A 16,765-nucleotide genomic window follows, 5' to 3' on the forward strand; every position below is an offset into this window, starting at 1 on the left:
CAATTTGTAAATGCCTATAAACAAAACAGTGAAAAATGGATCAATATTTTATTCCAGTAAGATATCAACACATAATATATGTTTATTATACAATGAGCAAAAATGTATTCCCAATCAATTCTTTTTTGTCGAGAAAAACTCATTTTAAGACCTCTGTACAGTTTTTCTTCTTGAAGTAACAACCTTTCCTTTTAAGTTTCTGAAAACAAATAAAACGCGTGGCTGCGATTGTTTCGCAATGAATTGAAGTATTTTGAAATGGCTTTTTATTTAGAATCTGCTAAAACACAGCAAAGAACATATTGCGTTGGATTGAAAAAGGCAATCTACAATTTCTAATGTTCCATACTTTCTTTTTATTTGACAGCAATTGAGTTATTTATCGGCTCATTCTCCTCCTTTGCAGTTTTTTCTTAGGAAATTGTTATTTGTCGTCCTGAAAAGATATCGTTCAATTTTTTTAGGTTTTTTAGGATTGAATGCTAAAAAATTTTGTTTTCCGCTATCGATCAAGGTTTTCGTTGTGCATACTCTGTTTTCAAAAACAATGCTTTTTATTGAAAATAATATTAGGAAATGTCTTGGGTAATTGAAAAAAATTTCGTTTTTCACAATTTTTTTAAACAGTTCTTTATATTTTTGTTCCAAAACACACAGACAATCCAAGTCTTCATGAAGACGTACGAAAAACATTAATGAAAATTATTCTCCGGTACCAAAAACATTAAGGCGCCCAATAATTTCACCAAAAAACACGCTACCAACGAAGTTTCACGTTGTTTTTCGTCATTTTCCGAGATTTCGGCTGACCTAATAGCCCAAAATTCGGGAACAGAACAATAATTTGCTAATGTCAGCTAAAGTTCTGGTACAAAAATAACAGGCGTGGTCTCATTTTGAAACTGAACACTTCTGGCGAGTTTTCTAGAGTGGTTTTGTGAAATGGGATGGTTTTGATAATTACAAATTAATCAATGCCGAAATGTAAGGAAATGATTTTTTCCGCATGTTGGATTACACAAAAACCGATACCCTATATTACCTAATGTGCGGCACATACATCTGTTCGCTAAATTTGTCAGTTAATGGGGAGTCTTCCTATATACTTTTTCTGTGAGATTTTCGCAAGTTAAGAACGCCAGTTTTAGTGGCACGCGAACAGTAGCCGTCCGAGTTTGCCGTTTGATACGGTGTTAGTATGTTGTTGTATCTCCTAATTGAGTAATCCTATCTTGATGATCTTCTGACGCTGAGCGTGTCCTAAGCAGAGCGTTCAGTGGTACAAACATGATTAATTTTTGTGCAACCGTTTTTTAAAAAAAAGATCTGTGACACAGACCCGCACTTTGACATAATCTTGATCGGTGCATTTCCTGTACCTTTGTGTGACACATTGGAAATTGGCGACGAGAGTTAGTTCTTTATCTTTCTGGGATAATGTGGACTTTTCACATATGAATTTCCTGTATCTTACTCGTGCCTTTAGATGGTCATTCTTGGGTCTGTATGTCAGCTCTCCTTGCTTCTTGGGAGATTAGTACGATACCTTAACTCTGCAATATATCATCGTATACTGGACCAATTGGGATGTTTTTTCCGACCTAATGCGTTTCCCGAGCTTTTGTTTTATGGATCAAATACGGGTGTGATTTATGTGACCGGTTTTTAAATGTTGACCAATAAAGCTGTACCACTTTTGTTCCCAAGAAGCAGGAGACCCACTGCGGTGAATTAGATTCAAAAACCCAGGTTGCAGTTTGCCATGTGGCGTAAGTGTTTGTCGACAGACTTAGTTTATTGTTATTATGTTAATTTGGTTATCTTATTTTCTTGAAATTTTGGACGATGGGATCTGTTGGGTCGCCCAAGTCAATTTTTTGGTCATTTCATACCCCTGGCTCAATCCTTAATAACTCTACATAGAAAAATTGTTTTGCATATTGAGTTGCATTTTCAAGGAGCTCATTATGGGTGCTCTCTAGCGACCTAAAAATTTAATCGAAAAGTTAACCCCCCAGTTGTTCTAAATTTCTCCACCAGCATGGGAACGTACCAATTTTTTATCTGATTTGATCGTTTTTTGCTATTCTAGGAGTTATTCAAATCGAATTAAATTTGTTTTGGAGTACTTCCAGGGTTTGTAGAGTCTTAAACAAACTCTCTTTTTTGATTTATAACTTGTTTTGGAAGAAAGTTATGTTTTTTTCGGAATTTTTCGAATTTTGTCGATAATACTATTAAAAATTAGTTGTTTTCATCGGGTCAAGATGGTAACCAATTTTCACTAAATTTGGTATGCAGTATGTTTAGTGTACTTAGAGTCTAAAATAAAAAGAATTTTTGGCATAGCTTACCTAAGTAAAAAATAAAATTTTCATGCAAAAATTTGCGTTTTAATTGAATAACATATTTCAAAATTGAGTTTTTTATCGGTTTAGAGTTGTTATTAAAATCAAAAGAAATTCGGCAAGCAGTATGTCCATTGTATTTATATTCTAAAACAGAAGAAATTTCTGTATAGTTTGCGAAAAAGAAGCTTTTCAAGTGGAAACATCCTGCTTTTTGCATGCAATATTTTCAAAAAAAAGGAAGTTTATCGGTTCCAAGAGTTGTTTAAATTGAACCAAACTAATACCCTAGGCTACTAAAAGAATATAGATTGCATAAGAAAAGAAGAATAGTTGTTCTTAGGGTTCCTTAAAAAAACGGTTTTTGAACTCGAAATATCCACTTTTCGATTATCTTTTGCGTGTCTCAAAGCGTGTCTCATGCATAACTTTCAGTTATAGAAGTATGGCTTTGTTTTCTGTCGTCGTTTTTGAAAAATTTAGCATGACACGTACCCATATTTGGACATATTCGTGTCCCGTGCGTTCCATGTAGCAACATGTAACACCTTTACATTTGGCGAGTTTAGCATCGAGATTTAGTTTATTAGCTCGATAGAATAATGGGTAACTTCAGCATATATAATTTTTACATCATACTCGTGCGTCTGGATGGTCTATTTTGGGCTCCTAGGTCTCCTATTCTTGTTTCTTATTCTTAACAGAATGGTACGGTACCTTAACTATGCGACATCTCCGCGTATAGTGGACCAATTTGTATAAGTTCTTGACACAAAGCGTTTCTGAAGCCTTGCTGTATCCTTTTTGCCCTATGAAGCAGGAGGCCCCGTCCGGTAACTTGGATTAGAAGACCCTAAGTTGCAGTTTGCCAGATGGCTGAATGTTTTGACAGACTCAGTATATGGTTATATTGTAAATTTGGTTATTTTTGATAATTGGAAAATTGGACATTTTGGGTTGTTAGGTCGCCGAAATCAATTGTTTGTCCTTTTCAGTCGCATATTCAGACAGCTCATTATGCCTGTTTTCTAGCGATCTAAAAAATTTTAAGAACTACTCCCAGTTGCTCTAATTTTGTCTATGAGCATGGGAAACGTACCAATTTTTGATCTAAATTGGACGTTTTTGCTATTAACACTGAGATTTTCATTCTGTTTATCGATTCTGACAGCTTAGTTCAAAGTGGTTCTTAAGGTATAAATGTAACTTTGTATAATTATGAGAAGTTGGTGAAATGGCCTGCGTTCAGGCCTAATTTTGGGCATTTTGAGCTTTTCCGACATAGTACCAGAGAGTGGATAATAATATTGAAAATTTTTGTGGATAATAATATTGAAAATTAGTTGCTATGGTTTGTCTTGTAAAAAGTTATATTTTAATTTGAAGTACAATTAAAAGGAGTACTGCACAAATTTGACATACCTATATACCGGTTTGATCCACCCGATGGACCGATTGTTTGTCCAATTATTGTTATTTTTATTTTTTTTTGGACGCTTGCTAACTTTGCGAATAACTGATTTAAAAACACTTTCTTGTCAAAGGGTGAAGGAGTTACTGAAATTGAAACAAACTTGTGATTGAGTTTGCACCGATTGTATGCAAGATTGTATAGTCTCAGACAAAAACATTTTTGGTTTAACTTTGGAAAAAATAGTTCTTCATTCGAATTGTTGCAAATTTTGCGAATGACTGATTTTTAAAATAGGTTCTTTTTTATCGGGTCAAGAAGTTATACAAGTCAAACCAAACTTGGTATGCAGTTTGTCCAGTGTATGTAAATTCTAAATCAAAAAAATTTAAAAATTGGGTTTTTTCATCGGTTCAAGAAGTCGTTCAAATCAAACCAAATTTGGCATGGATTATGCCCATTGTATAAAAATTCTCAAACAGAAGAAATTTTTGGTATATTTTGCCGAGAAGAAGCTCATACTTTAACTGGGAATATCCACATTTTCTTTTAAAAAATGTTCAAAATTGTGGAAATTTATCAGGTCAAGGAGAGTTGTTTAAAGTGAACCTAAAAATTGATACCCCAGTCTACCAGTAGTATATAGATTGTACAAAAATAAAAGGTCGGCCTGGATGTTCCTTGAAAGTTGCTATTTCAACGGAAATAATTAATTTTTTGCTTATTCGTTTTTCAAAAAGTTTTCAAAAAAATTTACAGGATCAAAGAGTTGTTCAAAGGAATACAAAATTGGTATGGAGCCTCCTCAGTGTATGAAGAGTCTAATACAATGGGATTTTGGTCAATGATTTTTTTGAAATCAAACCAAATTTCTATGAGTTATTGTTAGCTACCTAGCTTTTATTGCCTATTTGTATTTTGACTTGTGCCCGAATTGGAGAAACTGGAGAAACTGTCGTGCGATAGTTCGTTAGATGACTTGTGCAATTGACTAATGGCACCTAGTATCGTCTAGGTTGTGGCTAAGTATGTAGAAAAGGTAAATTTTTTTAGAAAGCATTCTCTATAATTCTTCTAATTCTCGAGATTTAGGTGATAAAAAATGTTTCCATTTATTCTGAGGTTTTAGTAGTTCCCTAGTTTCTACATATAAATGCAGTCCATTTTTAGCTTAGATTCGGTCAAAATGATAAGCTTTCCGAGAAGAATTGAAATTTCTCTTCATTAGCAAAAAAATGTCTTCTGTAAAAGTGTTTTACTTTTCGAGATTTGGCAGTGTGACATATTTTTGTTTAGTCCATCTCTATGCAGCTTGAATCGAGTCTGTTTTTGACCAGAATGGAAAAATTGCGATTTAAAATGAAAATTCTTTGTGCTGGTAAAATAAATTCTCTAAAAGTCCTCTATTTCTCGAGATATAAGTGATATCATATGTCTATTTTTACTGGTTTTTAGCCTTTCCATAGTTTTTATTGCCAGTATCCGGTCTTGTTTTTGCCTAAATTTGGTCAAAACAATCATGTTTCCTGAAAGCTTGAAATTTCTTTTTTAGTAAAAAAGACTTCTCTGAAAGTCTTCTTTTTTGAGAAATAGGTGAAGTACATTTTTGTGGTTTATTCAAGGCTTTTAAAACATTCCCCGTTTGTACCATCTCTATCCAGTTTGGTTCCAGCCGATATTCGTTCAAAACAGTATAGTTTCAAAAAAGTGAAACTTCTCCCTGTTCTCAGCGCCTCCATAGTTTTTACTATCAGTGTTTAGCCTTTATTGGGTCATTTTGCCTGAAAGTATGAAACTTCTCTGTATTTTTGAAAAAAGTCTTCTCTAAAAGTCTTCCATTTTTTGAGATTTGTATGTGATGTGAGATTTTTTTGTTTGTTTAAAAGTTTTAATAATTTTCCAGTTTGTAACATCTCTATGCATTCTGATTCGAGCCGATATTAGATCAAACCAGTGAACATGCAAGAAAATTTAAACTTATCTCTGTAGGTTAAAAAATTCCACTCTTAAAGTCTTTCGATTTGTCAAAATGTAGATGATATTAGATATGATGGTTTTTTCTGAGTTTTCAGCACTTCCCTAATTTATGCAGTCTTTTTTAGTCTAGAGTCAGTCAAAGCGGTCAACTTGCCCAAAAGCACGCAATTTCTTTGTATTGGTAACACTTTTGTTTGTTTATTCAAAGATTTTCATAATTTCTCAGTTCCTAACATCTCTATGCATTCTGGTTAAAGCCAATATGCTGTCAAAACGGTGAATTTGCAAGAAAATTGAACTTTCTCGCTGTTGGTAAAAAAGCCATCTGTAAATGTTTTCTACTTCTCGAGATATAGTTGATATAAGAAGTCTTTGATTTTTTACCACTTTCTATTTTGAACTACCGGCATCCAATTTTATCTTAGCGTAGGTTCTGTGAAAGCGGCCATTTAGCCTAAAAATATCTGCCTACTTCTCCGTATTCCATCTTATTTGATTTCTTATATTTTTCTGAATTCTTAGTAGATCCCAAGTTTGTACATTCCTTATCCAATTTTAGTTTAACTTAGGTTCGACGAGAACGGCTATTTTGCCTAAACACTTGAAATTTTTCTTTATTAGTAAGAAGACGTCTTCTCTAAAAGTCTTTCAATTTCCGAGATATAGGCGATTCATATTTTCTTGATTTCCTAACTTGCACTATCTCTTTGCAGTCTGTTTCCAGCCAAAACTCGGTTAAAACGATAAACTTGCAATCAAATTGAAGTTCTCACTGCTAGTAAAAAAAGTCTTCTTTAAGAGTCTTCCATTTCTCGAGATGTATGTGATATGCTATGTTTTTTCTGAGTTTCTAACATTTCCTCAGTTTTTTACTGTCAATTTGCATTCCTTTTTCTGCCTAGATTCAATAACAACGGTCATTTCTCCTGAAAGCTTGAATTTTTTCTTTAGTAAAAAAAGTTTTCTCTGAAAGTCTTCTATTTTTCGTGATATTTGTGATGTAAGATTTTTTGCTTATTCGAAGATTATTTTATTTTTCCCAGTTGTTATCTTTTATATGCAATATGGTTAAAGCCGATATGCGATCAAAGCAGTAAGCTTACTCGAAATTTGAAACTTCTCTCTGTTACTAAAAAAAAGTCTTCTGTAAATGTCTTCTATTTCTCTAGATATAGTTGATTTTAGAGGTCTGTTTATTCTGAACTTTCAATACTTCCTAGTTTGTCCTCACTGCATTCAATCTTATATCAGCCTAGATTCACCAAAATGGCCATTTTGCCTAAAAATTTTAACTTATTTCTCCGTATTCTTCCTCATCTGCCTAGAAATTTCTCTTTAATAGTAAGAAAAAAATCTTCTTTAATAAAATTCTGTTTTCGAGATCTATTTGATACAAGAAATATCTGTTTGTTTCTCATTGTTCTTAGCAGATCCCGATTTTGTACCTTCCTCGTCCAATTTTAGCTTAGGTTCGACGAGAATGGTTATTTTACTTTAATATGCTCTTTATTCGAAAAAACGTCTTCTGTAAAAGTCTTTTATTTTTCGAGATAAAGTTGATATAAGAAGTCGTTGAGTTTTTACCACTTTCTTATTTGAACTACCTGCATCCACTTTTATCTTAGCCTAGGTTCTGTGAAAGCGGCCATTTAGCCTAAAAAAATCTGCCTACTTCTCCGTATTCCATCTTATTTGATTTCTTATATTTTTCTGAGTTCTTAGTTGATCCCAAGTTTGTACCTTCCTTCTCAAATTTTAGTGTAACCTAGTTTCGACGAGAACGGCTATTTCGCCTAAACACTTGAAATTTGTCTTTATTAGTAAGAAGACGTCTACTCTAAAAGTCTTTAAATTTCCGAGATATAGGCGAGCTGTATTTTCTTGATTTCCTGATTTGCACTATCTCTTTGCAGTCTGTTTCCAGCCAAAACTCGGTGAAAACGATAAACTTGCAATCAAATTGAAGTTCTCACTGCTAGTAAAAAAAGTCTTCTTTAAGAGTCTTCCATTTCTCGAGATGTATGTGATATGCTATGTTTTTTCTGAGTTTCTAACATTTCCTCAGTTTTTTACTGTCAATTTGCATTCTTTTTTCTGCCTAGATTCAATAACAACGGTCATTTCTCCTGAAAGCTTGAATTTTTTCTTTAGTAAAAAAAGTTTTCTCTGAAAGTCTTCTATTTTTCGTGATATTTGTGATGTAAGATTTTTTGCTTATTCGAAGATTATTTTATTTTTCCCAGTTGTTATCTTTTATATGCAATATGGTTAAAGCCGATATGCCATCAAAACAATAAGCTTACACGAAAATTGAAACTTCTCTCTGTTACTAAAAAAGGTCTTCTGTCAATGTCTTCTATTTCTCTAGATATAGTTGATATTATAGGTCTGTTTATTCTGAGTTTTTAATACCTCCTAGTTTGTCCTCACTACATTCAATCTTATATCAGCCTAGATCCACCAAAATGGCCATTTTGCTTAAAGATTTTAATTTATTTCTCCGTGTTCTTCCTTATCTGCCTAGAAATTTCTCTTTAATAGTAAGAAAAAAATTCTTCTTTAACAAACTTCTGTTTTCGAGATCTATGTGATATAAGAAATATCTGTTTGTTTTTCTTTGTTCTTAGGAGATCCCAAATGTTTTCCTTTTCTCGTCCAATTTTAGCTGAGTTTCGACGAGAATGGCTATTTAACTTTAAAATGCTCTTTATTCGAAAAAAAAAACGTCTTCTGTAAAAGTCTTTTATTTTTCGAGATATCGTGGATATGATGTTTTTTTGTTTAAATAAACTGTTTTTAGATTTCCTAGTCTGCATCACCACTTTGCAGTCTGACTCGAACCAAAATTTGGTCAAAACGATAAACTTGCATGAAAAGTGCAAATCCTCTCTGTTAGTAAAGAAAAGACTTCTCTAAAAGTCTTCTATTTCTCGAGATGTATGTGAAATAATAAATATCTGTGGTTTTAGTTCTTAGTAGATCACTAGTTTGTACCTTCTGTGTCCAAGTTTAGTTTAACCTAGATTCGATGAAAATGGCTACTTTACCCAAACTGTTGAAATTTCTCTTTGTTAGTAAAAAAAAAGTCTTCTGTAAAAGTCTTATTTTTTTCAAGTTATAGGCGATGTGAGTTATTTTTGTTTAGTCAATTTTTTAGATTACCACTTCTTTGCAGTCAGATTTGAGCCAAATTTGGTCAACACAACAAACTTGCATGAAAACTGAAAATCCTCTCTGTTAGTAAAAAAAAAGTCTTCTCTAAAAGTCTTCTTTTCTCTGTATGTTAAATAAGATATGTCTGTTTTTTCTGAGTTTTTAGCTTTTCCTCATTTTTTGTTATCAGTATCCAGTCCTTTTCCCGCCTGGATTCGATAATAACAGTCATTTCTCCTGAAGGCTTGAATTTCTTCACTAGTAAAAAAAAATTCTCTAAAAGTATTCTATTTTTCGAGATATGGTTGATGTAAGGTTTTTTTATTTATTCGAATATTATATTAATTTCCCCGAAGTTTTTACCATCTCTTTGCATTCTGGTTCCTGTCGATATGCGATCAAAACGGTAGGCTTGCAAGAAAATTGAAACTTTTTTCTGTTAGTAAAAAAAGCCTTCTGTAAATTTCTTCTATTTCTCTAGATATAGCTGACATTAGAGTTCTGTTTATTGTGAGTTTTTAACAGTTCCTAGTTTGTACTGTCTGCATCGAATCTTATTTTGGCCTAGATTCCGCAAAAACGGGCATTTTGTCTAAAAACTTTGCCTTATTTCTGGATATTCCTCCTTATCTGCCTAGAAATTTCTCCGTATTATCAAAAAAAGTCTTCTCTGAAGGTCTTCTTTTTTCGAGATCTATGTGATAGAAGAAAAATAAACTTTTTTCAGAGTTTATAGTAGATCCCTATTTTTCACCTTCTTCGTGCAATTTTAACCCAGTTTCGACCAGAACGGCTATTTTGAAAATCTCACTTGAAAATTCTCTTTATTAGTAAAAAAGGTCTTCTCTAAAAGTTTTTTAGTTTTCGAGATAATTAATAAAGTTTCCTTATTTTGTACCATCTGTTTGCAGTCTGAGACTCAAAAATTGGTAAACTTGCATGAAAACTGAAAATCCTCTCTGTTAGTAAACAAAAAGTCTTCTCTGAAAGTCTTCTATTTATCGATATATAGGTGATAAAAGATATGTCTGCATTTTTCTAAGTTTTTGATAGTTCTCTAGTTTTTTCATCTACTTCCAGTCTTATTTGAGCCTAGATTTGGTCAAATTGGTAAAATGGCTGAACAATTGTAGCTTCACTTTTTTAATAAAAAAGTCCTCTCTTAAAGTACTCTGTTTTTTGAGATATTTGTGATATTAGATATGTCTGATTTTTCTGAGTCCGTATTAGTTCGCTAGTTTTTTCATCTGCTTCCAGTCTAATATTTTTCTAGGTTTGGTCAAAACGGTAATTCTGCAAGAAAAAAATTAAATTTCTCTTTATTAATAAAAAAGGCTTCCCTAAAAGTCTGTATTTTTTTTAGATATTTGTGATTTTAGATGTGTCTGATTTCTCTGAGTTTGCACTATATCCCTAGTTTTTTCGATCGGCTTTCAAAATAATGTAAGCCTATATTCTTTCAAAAGGGTAATCGGGCCAGAAAAATTGAAAAATCAAACTTTTAGTAAAAAATGTCTTTTGTAAGAGTCTTCTATTTTTCATGATTTGGTAATGTAAATTGTGTTTATTTAGAGGAATTTTTCTTTTGTTTGCTAGTTCTTCCTATCTCTTTGCAGTCTAAAATAAGCCTAATTTTGCTCAAGACCGTAAACTTGCGAGAAAATATGAAACTTCGCTCTACTAGTAAAAGAGGTATTGAAAAGCTGGTTGTCAAGATACAGCTGAAGTGAGATCTGCTTCTTTTATCGAAATTTTGCCATTATTTTTCTTCTTTTTCTACCATTGAGCGAATTCAATGCTATTATTATTTTATTATTATTTTTGTTTTATGCTTTTTTTTTGAGGTAAGCCCGGGTCGAGGTGTCACCGCCATTAACCGCAAAATTATGTAAGATAAGCGGTGAATGCGGAAAATTTTGTAAGATAAGCGGTGAATGCGGTGAACTTACATAAATCAAGTGGTGAATGCGGTGAAAAAAACCTTAATCGCCTGGTAGCGGTGAAATTACATAATTATACCGCTGAATTTAGCGGTGATATTACATAAATTCACCGCCTCGAAACAAAATGTCCAAATTATGTAAGATAAGCGATGAATGCGGTGAAATTACATATATTCAACGCTTAATTTAGTGGTGAACTTACATAAATTCACCGCTTGGAAAAAAGTGTTAAAATTTTGCGAGAAGAACAGTGAATGCGGTGAAATTACATAAATTCTACGTAATGCGCCGGCTCTAGTCCTCAAAGAAGCTAAAAAGGCCCATGCAAAAGCTAAGACAAATTTACTGCTGCAAAAACCTGAACGCAAAAAATCGGAAAAATATGTAAGATAAGCGGTGAATTTATGTAAGTTCACCGCTTGAGTAAGCTGTGATCATATAAAAATTCACCGCAAAAATCGGAAAAATATGTAAGATAAGCGGTGAAAAGTTAGTTTTTTCACCGCTTATCTTACATATTTTTCCGATTTTTTCTCGACCCGGGAGTGCTTACCCCGATGTGAAGCTTTCCCCACCCTGCACCGTTTTCGGTTCCCCCTCTGATTAGTCGGTTCCCCCGCTATATTTGCTTGCACCTCATGCTTATGGGGATGTAAGCGTTGCGCGGCTATTTTTTCCTAGAGCCGCGATGTGATATCAAAGCTATTAAAGGTCTTCTCGTTCTTTTTATAACAGAAGAATGTTCATTTTCTATCACTTTGTGTTTGCTTTTTTTTGTTTTAGTCCATTTAGACTGAAAATTTCTTTCAAAAACGTTTTCTCTAAAATTCTTCCATTTTTCGAGATTTATCTGACGTGAGATATGTTTATGATAGTTCGCAGTACTTCCCTGGATTTTACCATGGGCTTTTTATAACCTATTTTTATTGTGATTTGTGCCTGGTTTCTGGCAAAATAATAGACTTGCATAAAAGTTAAAATTTCTCTGTTAATAGAAAAAGGCTTCTCTAAAAGTCTTCTGTTTCTCGGATGTAAGTGACATATAATGTGTCTGGTTTTTCTACGTTCTCTTGTCTGTAACATCTGCGTGCAGTCTGCATAGAGCCTAAATTCGGTCAAAATGATGAATTTGGCAGAAAAATTGAATCGCCTGTTGTAAGATGGTCTTCTCTAAAAGTCTTCTAATTCTCGAGATATAGCTAAAGTGGTATATTTCTCTTTTTCCGTAGTTTTTATTTGTTCCTTATCTCTGCCGTCTGTATGTATTCTGATTTGCGCCAAGACTCTAAAGGTCTTCTATTTTCGATAAATACGTGAAATTAGACATATGTGTTTTTTTTTGGAGTTCAGAGTAATTCCCTAGTTTTTTGCTCTGCTTCTAGATTCTAGTTATTTGAGCCTAGATTCTGTCAAAACGGCAAACTTGCCAGAAAAATTCAAATTTCTTTTTATCTGTACGAATCTTTTCTCTGAAGCTCTTCTATTTTTTGAGATATAGGTGACATTAACTATGTCTGTTTTTCTGAGTTCTTAGTTGTTCCCTAGTTTTTCCTTCCCATCTGCTTCCACTCTGATTTGAGCCTAGATTTGGTCAAAACGGTAAACTTACCAGAAAGAATGAAATTTGTATTTGTTTGTAAAAAAGTCTTGTCTAAAAGTCTTCTACAATTTGTGATTTGGCGATGTAACATGTTTTTGTTTAGTGCAAGATTTTTTTAAACTTGCTAGTTTTTCCCATCTCAAGTTTTTCTATTCATTAGTGATAGAAGATATGTCTGCTTTTTTCTAAGTTCTTAGTAGTTCTCTAGTTTCTTCACTCTGTCTCCAGTCTGATTTGAGAAAAGATTTGGTCAAAACGACAAACTTGCCAAGAAAAATGAAGTTTCCCTTTTTTAGTAAAAAAGTGTTCACCAAATTTTTCTCTTTTTTCGAGATATAAGTTATATTAGATTTATCTGTTTTTTTTCTGAGTTCATTGTAAATCCTTAATTGTATCCATCTGCCTGCTTGCAGTCTGATTTGAGCCTACATTTAGGCCAAAGTGGTAACTTAACTAACTTTCTCTATAACTCTTCTGTTTTCAGAGACATAGGTGATTTAAATCTGTATGTTTTTTTCTGAATTCTTAGTAGTTCCCAAGTTTTTCAGTCTGATTTGACGCTAGATTCGGTTATAGCGGTAATCTTTCCAGAAAAATTGAAATTTCTGTTCATTAGTAAAAAAAAGTTCTCTTAAAGTCTCCTCGTTTCAGAGATTTAGCTAATGTGGGATATTTCTTTTTCCGGAATCTTTTGTAGTTCTCTAGTCTTTACCTTCTGTACTCAGTATTCAGTCTCATTTGCTCCCAGATTAGGTGAAATCTAAAACTAAGATTTTTCTAGTTGAGAGGGAAAAAATTATATTGTTTCAATTCAGACGGGATTGGCTGCTGTAAAGTGGGCTAAAGATTTAGTGGCGAGGAAAACCCTGAGTATTCTACAGACTGCGGGTGACTGTCTGCGGTTCCTTGGCTATTTTTACATGGAAACTCTCTGCCTTGTTGGCTTATTTTCTTCAATTGAGTCGGTAAATGCGCCTGATTCAACGCCTGTTCATTAGCAGCAGCCAAAAAATCCTGAGGTGGGTGCACAGATGTCCAACAGCTGTAAAGTCTCATTGCCTAAAAAATAAGTGCCTGAACTATTTTAGGAAAAAAGAGCCTTGAAATTTCAGTACTCTGATTTTCCTTTGCTCCTCCGTAATTGTGCAGGATTGGAAGCTAAAAGAGATGGAAAAATTCTGTTGTTTCAATTGAGGTGCAAATGGCAACGATAAAAAGGGTTGTTTAATTGATGGAGATGAAACCACCTGATGAATGTGCAGAATACGGTTGATTGTCACCGCTTGGTTGGCTCATTATACTTGAAAACCTTATGCCCTATTCACCTGTTTATTTCAAATGAGTCTGTGAATGCGACTGGCACACGTCCTGTATATTAACAGCGGTCAAAAAATCCTCAGGAGGGTTGCAGTACGGGTTGAAATTATGTAAGGTCTTATTGCCTAAAATCTGAGCGCCTCGACAATTTTTGGGAAGAAAGGCCCTGGAAACTCAGCATTCTGATCTTCACTGCTCCGCCACAGTTGTGGCCAAGTATATATAACTCTGGGTATCGAAGCCTTTGGAAGCGTTTTAATTTTTATTCTACGTTGTTAAAGCTTTAGGCAACTGTGATTTTGACGCTGTACAGGACTGCTTTATGATCTCTTGTTGAATTCCTAGCATTTGCAGTTGTTTCGCTCCGACCTTCTTAGGAAACGCCCTTCAGCAATTTAAACTCTTGTAGTGTTGCATTTGCCAACCGTTTCCTGTTGTTTTCCTCCAACTTGTCTAATTTTGTTTGTTTGTTTTTTCATTTAGTGAGGTGAATGGCTGCTTCCTTTTGTTTTTCAGTCTCTTTTTGGACCAGTTTGAAAGTAACGTAATCATGGTTAGGTTGACTAAAAGGTTTTACGAGGTTATCAGCGAGGAAACAATAGAAGCTCTCCTTTCCCAAAACCCACTTGTTTCACTTTTTGGCAGAGCTCATGTAGTGCTGAGAGGAGTATTATGTTGTTTGTAGTTGTCATTGCTTCAAAGTAGGACTCTAAGGCAGGAACAAAAACACACGATTGATCTGCATTAACAACGCAATCGTGTTCTCGTTGTTGTCTACAACAGTAACAAAATCTTCGCTGCAGTTTTTTACACTGCGTTCAAATTTCACTCGGCTGCTTTGAATATATATACAATGAAAGATATTTTCATGGATAGCACGCACATCAACTTCGCGCATTGATAAAACGGTGTACAACTTTCTCATTTTTTGATAAAGTCTATTGGACATTATGCTACCATGAATTCGAAAAATAAACAGATTTAATACTACAAAGGCCCAAAAGTTCAGGACCAAGCATTGCACACGGAAGACAGCCTGTAAAACAATGCACCAAAAGAGCACAGTAGATCGTCAATCGCACAATTTCAAGCAAAAAAGATTTGAAGCGGTGATGTTTAAGCGCCTATCGCCATGGGAGAACACTGGAGGGAAAATCTTGCGAGCGAAATATTACGGAAAGGAAACTGAACAGACGTGAAGTTGAGCAAGCAACGTTCGACGGGAACAAAACCAGGATGACTGGAGAATAACAAAACAATGAATAACAAGAAGTCAAAGTACAAGTACAAAATCACACAAAGCTTCTAGTCGTTAATCGTGAATTAACTGAGTCATATCTTAGAAAGAAGTGAGGGGATAGTAAATGAAGGACAAACTAGCGGAGGACGTGATAACAAACAGCTGTGTTTAATTTATGTCAATGTGCTAGAACACTGAAAAAGTGGGAAAGATCGGGGAAATTACTAGCCGTTACTCGAGAGTAAACAAAAGTCCCATACTAGAAATGTCTACACCCAAACAACCAAACAGCATCATAATAATTCAGAAATCTGCGTGGAGAGTTAAAAAAATACAATGTGGCTGAATACAATGAAAACTAGAGAAGTCATGAAAATTTTTGCCGTAACTCCAGCAGAAACTTAGGTCACACCCTAACTCACAGCCAACAAAGCAACAAGACGAGAACCATTAACCAGCATGTTAGCATAAACAATCTGCGGCAAAAAGCAACATATTTCATCACATACTATCAACCTATACGAAGTAAAAAATAATTCACGGGGAAAAACGAGAAAAGAGGTTTTGCGAGAGTGCCGTTAGTTGAAAACGAACGGAACATGGAAAATAGCGAAGTTAAGGTAAAAGCACGCAGAAGAAGTGGTTTGAAAACCAGGAAAAAAAGTTAAACGACGTGATTTTTTTGGTAGGCCGAAAGCTGTGAATCATCCCGTCGAACAACATAATGATATCGCAGTATCTTCAAAAAATGAAACTTTTATCTCATCTTTTTCTACCTTTCTTTGATCAATTTTTTAAGCCAATTCTTCATTACGAAACCATTTATTGTGTGCGATACTGCTCATCTGTCAGAAGTCAGAGTGAAATTGTTAACTGAATTTCGACGATTTGTTAGAGGTTGTTTAGAATGTAGCGTCAGGTCCCCCAAAACTTTTGTTTTGTCCCTACTTTGGTGCAAATATCTCCAACCTTCAAGGCAATTTGTCTAACCACGGCTACAACAAATAATCTATTCATCAACTGCATGCTAAAACAAATTCCTAGGAAAGGTAATCCAGCCATCAAAATTCGATCATCAATCAGTTTTCAATTTCTTCATCTTCTAAAGTAGCAATGGTTTTGGGTCCACGGGAGATAACTAATACATGAACAATTTGAGCCGCTGGCATCATGAAGCGTCAAAATCGAAGTAAAGACTAACTGTTCGAATGCTTAGCTGTCTCAATTTCCGATCACCCAAATTTCCATACTGTCAGCAAGCATCCGCAACACCAATGCTTTTGCTATTCCCATGGCGATTATTCGAGGCACCATATAAAACTCAGTACAATCAACTGTAGTCCGTAGTTTAATTCCCAGCTTTCGAGATCGCAGTCTTTAAAAATTGTACGTACAATTTGACGTGAGGCAACTCAGACGGCAACGTTTTTTTGATGTCTGATGTTAATGACCTCAAGATCCGTTCATAATCCGTTCAACAATGATCTGGAATACCTGAAAATTTTATGCCAAAAAGCACTTTAATCCGTTCATATCGTGGTTATTTTCACCTAAAATTTGGTTAAGTAACGTTCAAATTTCACTCGCCTGCTTTGAATATTGTTACAACGAAGTATATCGTCATAGATAGCATGCAACTTAATTTCGCGCTTTGATCTAACAGTGTACAACTTTCCTGCTTTTCGATGAATTGATTCCGATTATTTTTTTTTTGAGATTCCAGCCATTTAGGGTGTTTCTTTATATAATAATCCTTTAAAGCGTCAAAATCGGAAA

The sequence above is a fragment of the Convolutriloba macropyga genome, chromosome 15, assembly GCF_964194025.1.
Source record: "Convolutriloba macropyga chromosome 15, txConMacr16.3, whole genome shotgun sequence".
Classification (NCBI taxonomy): domain Eukaryota; kingdom Metazoa; phylum Xenacoelomorpha; order Acoela; family Convolutidae; genus Convolutriloba; species Convolutriloba macropyga.